General features: G+C 36.3%; 2 non-coding genes across 2 annotated transcripts; both read left to right on the top strand.

The window, feature by feature from the left end:
* The first annotated feature begins 7449 nt into the window (after positions 1–7449).
* On the top strand, positions 7450–7522 carry Trnav-aac. The gene has a single exon. It is a non-coding gene; the product is annotated as a tRNA-Val (tRNA).
* Positions 7523–8507: 985 nt separating this feature from the next.
* On the top strand, positions 8508–8580 carry Trnav-aac. The gene has a single exon. It is a non-coding gene; the product is annotated as a tRNA-Val (tRNA).
* The last annotated feature ends 2530 nt before the right edge of the window (positions 8581–11110 follow it).

Below are 11110 nucleotides of genomic sequence, written 5' to 3'. Positions count from 1 at the left end.
AAATAATAAATACCTACGAATTTTGAAAAGACTATTTTATTATTTATTCCCCAATAGCTGAATTATTTTAAATTGAAAAATTTAGCTGAGACATAATGTCTGTTTATTCTACAAATTATTATTAATGGTTATTGTGCAAGCAAAACCATACTATGGCAAAACCCACTGAAAATTGGATCTTTCTTCAGAAATGCACAATAACCTTATTGAAAAAATAGTCAACTCTTTATGAAATCAATGAAATTCACCTTGGAAGGAACATTTCGAAATGACCATTCGCTACAGCCATTGTACAAAAATTCTGAACACAAAGCAACAGCGTTATTTATCAAGAAATCAATAACATGGACTATACACGCCACTGTCTCGGTCTTCTTTCATATTGTTAAGTCTACAATAACGTCTGTTCGAGTTGATTACAGTTCTGTAGATATACGAAAATATAGAAAACTTCATTCCTATCTTCTTGTACCGGCAGAAAAGTATTAGTTCCTTAAAATAACTGCATTTTTTTTGGAGGTCGCCACTTTACAGACCATTTTTATTGCAGTATTACAACGTGAACACCAGATGGCTCTCGAAACCGCTTCAAATCGCTTTAACATTAGGACTGTCTTACTATCCTTCTTTATACTATGATTGAACTTCGCACAAAAGTGTCTGTATTGTGCCCATCTGGACCACGTTTATATCACTCTAACCGTTATTTTTTTTTTTCATCGCGAAATCAGGGATGCCCATGAGAATCGATACAATTATTATTTAAGATACTTCTATAGATATTTTTGGCATACTTTTAAATTTAATTTTAATTTTTAAATATTTCAACTAATTATTTATGAAAAATGCTTCAGATATGAAAATTCAAGTAGTGTAAACTTCCAGCTACTACTTTGCTATAAACAAACTGACCCACTCTCTCTGGGCAGTTGTCACTTTTGACATTTGACAAGTAAAAATTACACCATTACTGAAAATTGAACGATACACGCTTCAACAAATTAATTTTGTTAAATATCACTATAATAATGTTGACAATTGTGAAGTTACAGCTCGCAAGCAATTTTAGTTTGTCGTGAAGCATATTTTCGGCCGGCTGTAGTGAAATAAAATGTGAACTGTTGGGTTTGAGCCTAAATCGTGTGCGTTGCTCAAGAACAACTGGGAACATTACTGCTGTAGCCTCTATTGTTGACGAAAACCCAAGTTTGTCGATTCCTGCTCGATCTTGGTAATCAGGCTATGAATAATGATTTTTTTATGGCCGGAAATGAAAGATATTGGTGTGAACGAAGTTTTGTCGCAACAAGAGGGTACTACGTACCTCTCAAGAAATGAATCAATCGCAATTCTGCTAGAAAAGTTTCCTGGCCTTGTTATTTTCGAATTAGCCATCGACATCTTGTGATTCAACATCTCCTGACTTTTTCCTTGAGGGCCACTTGAAAGATAATGTCTGTCCCAATGCTCCACAATCCATTCAAGATTTTAAAGATGGAATTCTTGAAGTTATAGAAGATATACAGCCGCAAATGTACGAAGTGGTCATGAAAAATTTTTTGAAAAGGATATGGTTCTGCAACTAATCGTGACGGCAATTTGGCCGATTTCAGTCAATAATTACTGAAGCCTTCTGCATTGTACGATTATTTACAAGTAAAATTTGAGAAATAAACAATGAACAGCTTTGGCGTGCCCATTCATCAGGATACTGCTCTTTGGTAAGTAGTTTTCGAAATTTTATTCACTTCCAAATTAGGAGATTTTGTCCTCCAGAGGAAATAAATAGGAAAATTTCAATTGTCTGCTGAAGGCTGGTCGGATGAAAAGAAATTGATTGGACCAGAGCTTCTTCATCAGTATGCCTAATTGAATGATTTTCAGTAGTTGAAGGAGAAATGTTTTGGTTTCTTTGTGAAATTCAACAAGTAAGAGCCAGATAAAATTGTGCAAAAATACTGACTAGATATCCACCAGGCATGATGTAAGACCAGGAGTTCCACCTCACCAACATACTTGTCAAAAAAGAAGCACAAACTCCTTTCATTGGCCCGAAAAATTTGTGGTATAGGCAAAGGTATCTTCAAGAAACAGTTTCAGGGTAAGGAAAAAACCGAAAGAATCAAACTCTGGTGCAATCTTCCTGGCTTGGATCACTCCAAAAAGTTTCTATGAAACTTTGCACTTGTAGCATCTAGTACTTAGCAAGAATATACTACTTCTCTTCATTGTATTCCTTACAGCTTACAGGACATTACAGCCTCAGGAAGCAAAACATGAGAATTGGTCTGGAGGTCTAGCATCTGTGGGGAGGAGGAAGAAACTCCGGATCATCTGGTGACGGACTGCTTTGCCATCAATAGCCAACGCAAAATCTGTTTTGGACATGAAACTTGTAGAAGTCAGTAGGTAGCCTCCTTGAAGCCACCACAAATATTGGAATTCATCAGAACTCTGGAACTGGAAGGCGAGCTGTAGATCACGTTATGGCGAGTATACCTCTGATGAGGGGCACATTAGGTCACAGTACAATGAAACCGCCTTCGAATCTAATCTATCCATCTATATGAGACCAGCTTAAAGCAATAGACATTTGGTCAAAGAATCCAAGAGACCTATGAAGACTGGAAATTAATAAATCGTCAACAAAAGATTGAACAGATTTCGATAAACTCTAAACAAGGTAAAATTTAAAGTATTTAATTATACCCACTAACACTTTCTTCTACAAATTTTCCAGAATGTATAAAATTACACCCTGCACAAAGAATATATTGTCGAAATCCCAACAAACCAAAAGTTCAGCATATTTTGCACATCCCTAGCATCCTCCGATTTCGACGACAACCCAAAGGTGGCGTCGGTTGCGAAACAGTTGAACCGCCAGCCGTGTATGTTCCTCTGTCTGTCCGTGTGTATATTTATACGGTTAAAAGACCCCGGCACGCTGTACTGCGCCGAATATATGCAAACCCTTTTCTTGTAATTTAGCGAAATAAACATTAACGCTACTAAAAGCAATAAAATAAATCAACCAGCCGAACGTCGCACGCTGTTAATGGGAAAATCGAGGGAGGCTGAGGAAAACAACAGACGATCGGCTGTGCGCGGCGCGGTCTCAAGTAACGCCAGACGACGAAGATAGCAGACAAATGAGGTTCGGTCGGGCGAAAAGTTTCGCAGTATATTTCCCGAACGGGGAAGATGGTACGGGAAAATTTTAACGAACAGAATGTTTTAGGATTAACGATGTATCGAGTTGGGTACATTAGATAATTCAACGTTACCTGAACAGAATGGAAGGGATGCTTATACGGAGTAGATTATTGCTTATCGGAGCACTGATTTGATGTTTTGAGAGGAAACTCTTCATGAGGTACGTTGTACATAAAAACTTCCAACTTAGCCCGAAGGCGTATCGCCTTATTTGGCTGAATTGAAATCGAGATTACGATACATCTTCAAATTCAATGAGATCCATCAAAGAAAAAGTTCGGTATGATCCCTGCCATGGAACTTCGTTATTTAAACAGCCCCTATCAATTAAAGGATAAAAAAATTGTATTCCAGATAGTTAAATACGGAAATCCGTCCCTATTCATCAACATAGTCACCTTGAAGAGTGATGCATGTAGGTATTGCAATGCTCTTCTAAATAGTTAGAGGAGCTTTGCAACCTTTTTAAGGTTGAAGTTTCAATTTTTCACAAGAGATCTTTTTCCTGGAGCATTCTTTTAAGGTCTGAAAAAAAAACAATAATTACTGAGATCTGAAGAATAAGCTCCAAAAGCAAGGGCCGCCGCCAGGAGCAGCATACCGGACATTTTGCCGGGGTGCGAAGTCAGTCAGTTGATAAAACAATAATTTTGCACATTTTTACTATAGACTTATGAATAGAGCGTCGTACTTTTATAACGAGTGTTTTTTTCGAAGTATATCACTTTAAGTTGGCATTACTGTTCAAGATGGCAACCGATTTAACAGCTGTCAAGTGATTTATTCTCAGTTTGGTTTGGCAATTCATCATGAATAGACTCTTGCTTGAACAACGCTTGCAAATAGTGCAATTTCATTTCGAAAATAATGGTTCTGTGCGGAATACGTATCGCGCACTACGTCGATTTTATTTTGTTTAGCGATGAAGCACACTTCTCGTTGAATGGCTACGTCAACAAACAAAACTGTTGCATTTGGAGTGAAGCTTATCCTCAAGTGTATTGGTCCGTACTTCTTCAAAAACGATGATGGCCAGAACGTTATAAAACGGTATAGAGCCATGATTACTAACTTTTTCATTTCATTTTTCATGAATTGAACAACCATGACGTCCAGGAGCTGTAGTTCCAACAAGACGGCGCAACATGTCACACAGCTCGTGCCACAATCGATTTATTGAAAGACACGTTTGGTGACCGCCTAATTTCACGTTTTGGACCTGTAAATTGGCCTCCAAGGTCCAGATTGGACTACATCCGAGTCAGCCGTGGCGATCATATGCCAGAAATCATATCTAAAATGTTATGCCACAAGATTATCTTGCGGATAAATAAAATTCATGTCAATCGAATAATCCATCGATGTTTTATTGCAATTTAAAGTTCTATAGCTCTAAAAAAACACCCTTTACTATATCTGATTTTCACATCCACATGACACTGCGTACGATCAAGGAATGATTGCCTATCACACCACAAGATACAGAGGGTGGTAGGGCATGTGAAGTTTCAGTTTTGCTCAAAAAACTAATTAGGTTTTTATATGTATTCTGGTTATATTGATTGGGCTGCCATATCTTATTTATTATACAGACGGCTTTGTAATGGCGGTTTGGAGATTTTTATTGCAGGGAATGTTGACAAATGCAGTGAAGCGGAACAATCTCGTTTTCTCTTTAAGAATTAAAAATTAAATATAAAAAGGCGGTCAGCAAACTGGGTCGAGATGGCGTCCCTCAAATAGAGGCGCCAGTAACGGTTGCTTCACTGTTTCATCCCTAACGCCGGCCATGATTATAAGTTACTCTAAATTCTAGTGTGAAATTTATGCAGAAATCAAATATCGAAAACAACACTCATTCATTTTTGCCAGTGTTATTTCATGAAAACGAGTTATTATAGAATATTAACATACAGTAAATAACGATCAAGACTCCGTTGATACGACCTTCACATGAAATCGAAGAAACCGCAAACTCTACCCCTTCCCCCATAAACCGGAAATTGTACAATCCACTTCCGTTAGGGTATTTTTCATTATCGCCGTCTCATGAATATTCACAACCCGACCCGGCGCTATCTCCGTATCGATGAAATATCATCCACGAAAAACACAGATATAAAATATCAGAAATCCTAATACGAATTTCATGCTAAAATATTCCCAATTTAAATTAAAATCAAGGCGCGGGCGGCGAAGGGGGTGGCGGGGGTTTTGCGGACGACGGAGGGGCGAAGTACGATCCCGGGGATCTGATTTTATTAAAGCCTGGTCGAAATAAGGCATCTTTCCGTTATCATTGCACGGCAATCTACCCCTTTTCGGCTCGATCTCGGATTTCGGTTCCAATAATTAAATATCTTGATTAATGGCACCGCGGGGGGCGGCGAGGGTTTTTCCGCCCGCGTCAGAAATAACGTTCTTTTTTCGGGAGGAATAGGTACTTTCTCCCTTTATTCCTTCCTGGGAAAAATTAATTAAACAGTCATTGTTCGAGATCCGAGGCGAATGATTCGACGGTGCTGTGATTGGAGTTGATTTGGAGATTTCGCGATTTTTTGTTGAATTGATCCGATCTATTTTTCAACCTAATTAGCGTGGTTTTCCAAGAAAATTCTTGTCTTAATGACTTTTTCTCTTGTTCTGTTTTCTTGACATATGATGTATCGACTCAAGAAATTTCAAGAACTTGAAATTTTCTAATTTACTGGTAGACCATACATGGTTCCTAGATATTTATTCGAAAATTCTGGGAATATACTGGAAATATTCTATTTTCAAGAGCAACTTTAACACTAACAAAGCCAAGAAATTGGCTGGATGATATGAATTCCGGTTTGAAAATGTGTTGAATTTGTTATTTTTCACAAATTTTCAATTTTTGTTTCAACATATTCATTTATCATTTTTAATTAAAATTTTTGTGAATCGTTATTGGAAAAAAATATGTTCAATAAATCAAAATATGAGTAAATGTTCGCAAAACCGCCAGCTCATATTTTTACTTCTTATTTTTTTTTCATTGAAAATGAGCATTCTGGAATGATTCCCGATAATTTTCAGTGGTGGTGAACTAGTACTTATGTAGATTCGTTAAACTGAATAGGGAGTCCCTGTTAACTCCCCATTCAGTTATTCAGTACTGGGTGGGTAAGTATGTTTGAGAAAACGTTATGAAAATGATGAATTCAAAGCTCGTTCATCCTTGGAAATGTCTAGGATGTAAAGATCGACGATGTCATTCTCAAAACTAATTCGAAAAATTCAATAATTTTTTTTTATATGTAGTAGAATCGTGAAAATCTGCATAAAAACTAGTTCACCATCATTAAAAATCATCAAAAAACATTCCCAACCTAACCAAAACCAAATAACCCAACCAAACCTAACTCAACATATTAATTGTTGGGTTAGGTTAGGTTAGAAATGATTTTTCATGATTTTTGATGATAGCGAAATAGTTTTTATGCAGATTTTCACAATTTTTATTCGAGTTTGAGAGGAAAATGATGAATTCGAGGCACGTTAACCCTTGTAAATATCGAAAATGTAAAGACATTATTGAAAGCAACAAAAAATCATTCCTAACCTAACCAAACCCAAACTAACCTAACCTAACCTAACATTATCATCTCTTGAGTTAAATTAGGTTAGAAATGATTTGTAATGATAGCGAACTAATTTTCATGCAAATTTTTCACAATTATTCTTCAAATTTGAAAAGAAAATTCATTGAAATAACAGTTGATTAAAAACCATCAGAAATCATTCTAGAATGCTCACTTTCAAAGAAAAAAAAGCAAAAAATAAGAGACAGTGGTTTTGTAAAAATTCACCATAATACCTATGTTATGTTCTATATGATTTTTGATTTTTTTATGAGATTATAAGTTTTAGCGTTGTCATTGTAATGTAAGTGCGGTATCAAGATATTTCAAGATTTCTTGGTTTTTCTTGACAAGAAAGATCTTGGATTTACAAGAACTTGACGACCTCTAGTCTAGTTTTTCTCATCTGGTCTGGACAGATTCAGTGAGATATCGAGCTGTAATTGGTTTTATTTCATTTTTATTACCTCTATTAGAACTAACAGAATCCTTACGAAACTTTTTTAATTTGAATTCACATCTCACGCAAAAAATCAACAAACAATTCAAATCTCATCTCAATATATGAAGAGAAAGTGAAAAATTTGCTTGAATCCATGCGGAGAACTAGTATCTTTCTCAAGAAGTTTCCGTGGTGTAGTGGTTATCACATCCGCCTAACACGCGGAAGGTCCCCGGTTCGATCCCGGGCGGAAACAAATATTTTATTCAATAGGTAATTATATGAGCAAATTTTGAAGAGAAAGCTGGAATTCAATCTCTTTCTCTTTGAATAAATAACGGATACACAAGGTGTTAAAAAAACATCAATTCAATATTTGGAGGTAGATTCATAAATTGGCCGTTTTTTTAATTTAATATCGATTTTTAATCACTAATGAGGTAGTAAGAGCAAATCACATTGACAGAACAGAGGTTCAGTGGCTTGAGATATATTGTAATATATTTATCAAATCGATAAATAAAAATAGCAGGTAACCTTTGTGACTCTAGGCCTAGGGGGGATACAGGGTGAGCCTGGGTCCCCCTCCTAAAATTCTGCTTCTCCCCCTAAAATTTAACATACTAAGGCTAAAAGATTGGAAAAACTGTAATTTCGCTTTACTTCGGCCCACCAAAAAAAACTCCGCCCCCCTCTTGGTCACCCCTGTTTTTGAAAGCTGGCGTCACCACTGGTAGGTGAATGTCATTGTGGCTAAATAATACGCCTGTTTGCCAATAATTAGTTATGAGTTCCAAGTTTTTTGTTGAGTGATTTCAGAAGTAATTTTCAATTCTTTATAATATCCCATGAGAAAACCTTTTTTTTTACTTTTGGTAATAATTTTTGCAATTGAATATTTATATTTTAATTCAATTTTTATTAGCTTGTAAACGATACCAAGAGAATAATCTAGGGGCCAAAAAGACCTTGAACCATTGCTAGATGTTGTAATAAAGAAGGTAAAGTCTTGGGTAAAGTAGAATTTGGACTACCTTCCCGTCTCGACTAAAATACCTGATAACAGAAATATCTTCCACCAGAAGTTACGTTCGAAAAAAATATTTTTGGGTAATTTAATTCATCTACATCCCAAGTTGAACTTTTAAATATTGGCGAAATATTTCGTTTCTTTCTTTATTTCATTATTTTTAATTGAAAAAACCTGAAAACACGAGAAAAAAATTTGTTACAACAGCAATGTTTCCGTGGTGTAGTGGTTATCACATCCGCCTAACACGCGGAAGGTCCCCGGTTCGATCCCGGGCGGAAACATTTATTTTTATGAACTTGTTTCGAGAAACAAGTCCGATATTGCAAAAGTTGTATTCCAATCCAATGTTATGCAAGAAGTTGGTAGGTAATGCAAGCATCATTAAAATGGTAATAATATTATAGACAATATGTCGAGAGAATATGAGACGAATAGTGAAGGATTAACAACAAAATCAAATAATATCTATAAATGAATAAAACGAAAAAAAAAATGTATATTTTTATTAAGGAAGTGTGTACTACTAATGAAAAAAATTTTTATTCTGAACGATGTGCCTTAAATCTGGAGTTGAGTACGATAACATCGTCTCACAATAAAACATGTTAAACACAATAGAAAAACTACCGCACGATTGATGTTGAGAGAGTGCAAATTAGTCCCTGATGGTTTATTATGACAAACCGCTGCGAGATAACGTGAAAGATTTCAAATATTTGGTGTAGTAATATCGAGTGGAAAGGCATCCTATAATAATTTGATCAAATTTCGTCAATTTTATATTGCTATTCTCAAATTTTACTCACAGTTTCCGTCTGCTTATTTTGCTATCTGATGTTTTCAGATTTTCCAATGAATGAAACCCTGATCGGAAAACAAAAATCTTCCCCTAAAAGAAGCGACCCCCAACCTTTCTTCGGATGCCATCAGGGAAGGGTTGGGGTACATTTGCCGCATAATATCTCACCTACTCCATTTCAGCCCCTTTTCACGAATTGAAGATGCCCTAATAACAATAATTGAACCAAAAAATCACCCTTCATCTGCCAAATGTATTAGAATTTACGTTTCTCCGAAGAGCGATATCCTCTTCCTAATGTGTCTCTTTGAAACGGGGTTGAGCCCGTCGAAACAAAGGGAAAGGGTTGGAGAAACCACCGATCTTATAATCGGGACAGGGTTGGACTGTTAGATTTCCTCGGGTGACGCAATAGTATCTCTCAGAGGAGAGAAATAGCAAGATCGACATCTGAGGTGTGTTCACATCTAGGCTTTGGATGAAGTTTCAAGAAGAGATTTAGGCACTTGCTCTGCCAATTAATTAAGTTAAGTCCTTGAATCTAAAAAGTGAGCAAATGGATTTAAAAAAGGTGAAAGCGGTGTCATGAAAAATAAAGGCTGTCTATAAGAGGATAATATAAAGAATTAAGAGAAAACGAGAAAAATTGATGAAAAATGTCTCTATTTTGGAAGATAAAGATCAAAGATCCTGGAGCTGTAAGGACTGTTTGGTGCGTTAAAAGAATCTAAATTCTCCACCTCTTCATTCAACAGTATATTGTACTGTATTTTGTACATAGATTACGTGAGGATCTACAAGTTTCTCCAGAGGTTTGTCTTCTTCTTCCAGCGTCCAAATAGGCACAATGCCTGTTGCACATCATAACTCGCCTCATGCAGGTAGATTATCCATTCTTCGTTTTCTAGGTCTTCCTGTTCTTCGTTCACCCAATGGCGATCTATCCCTAGCGATATCTAAGATTCAGTCCTCAGCTATGCAGATGTTATGATCATTCCACTGAATTACCATGTTCAGTATCCCATCGTTCATGTTGTCAATCTGGCAAGTTCTCCCGAGATCGTCGTTTCTCCGGAGTTCCCCAAGGATCGGTAATAGGACCGCTGCTGTTTAACTCATACATGGCAGACATACCAAAAATGCATAGATGCAGGATAGCCCAGTTACTATCAGAGTAGAATGCGGAAAACAAACAGATAGATCTAGACAAACTGATGAAATACTTCAAGAAATGGAGATTCACAGTGAATACGACGAAAACAGTTGCAATCTACTCCGGAGGAACAACAGTAAAGAAGGACAAATTAAGAAACGTCAAAATAGGAAATCAGACGTGAGAATGGAAAAAGGAAACAAACTATCTGGGAGCAATGCTAGATGAAAGAATGAACTTTAGAAAGGCAAGTCAAATCTATAGGAGACTATAACAAAATCAGCTGAAGATGATCAAAATAGTGCTTATACCAAGCATTACGTATGTAGGAATAACCTGTTACAATAAGACAATAAGATAGATCAGTTGCACAGTACATTAAATACAGTAACAGAACAGAGGTTGGCACCCCATGGTAAACATGGCAAACAACAAATCAGAGAAGAATTGGAAATTGAAACTATTGGGGAAATAGTTAACAAACAGAGACAGAAGACAATAGAAACGCTAAAACTGCATGAGAATAAGGAATTAAGAAAGATAATACAAATCCCAATAAGAAAGGCAGATAAGAGAAAATACCTCTTTCAAAGAACTAAATAGAAGAAAAAAGTGACATGCAGGAGGGAGAAAAGTCTCCCAATTAGAACAGTAGGAAATTGGAGAAATTATATTAGAGGCACAGCAAATAAAATTCCAGTCCTTGTAGAAAAAACAGACGTGAGAGGTCCTTGCTTCTCTGCCTATTCCATGGAATATTTCCGGTTTTTTTTTGGACTATTTTCATCTCTGCAGTAGCATAAGTTCTATATGTATTAAACACAGTTATTCAATTTCTTTGGTTGATAATGTATACATC

The sequence above is a fragment of the Harmonia axyridis genome, chromosome 3, assembly GCF_914767665.1.
Source record: "Harmonia axyridis chromosome 3, icHarAxyr1.1, whole genome shotgun sequence".
Lineage (NCBI taxonomy): Eukaryota > Metazoa > Arthropoda > Insecta > Coleoptera > Coccinellidae > Harmonia > Harmonia axyridis.
This window is presented reverse-complemented; position numbering and strand designations above follow the sequence as displayed.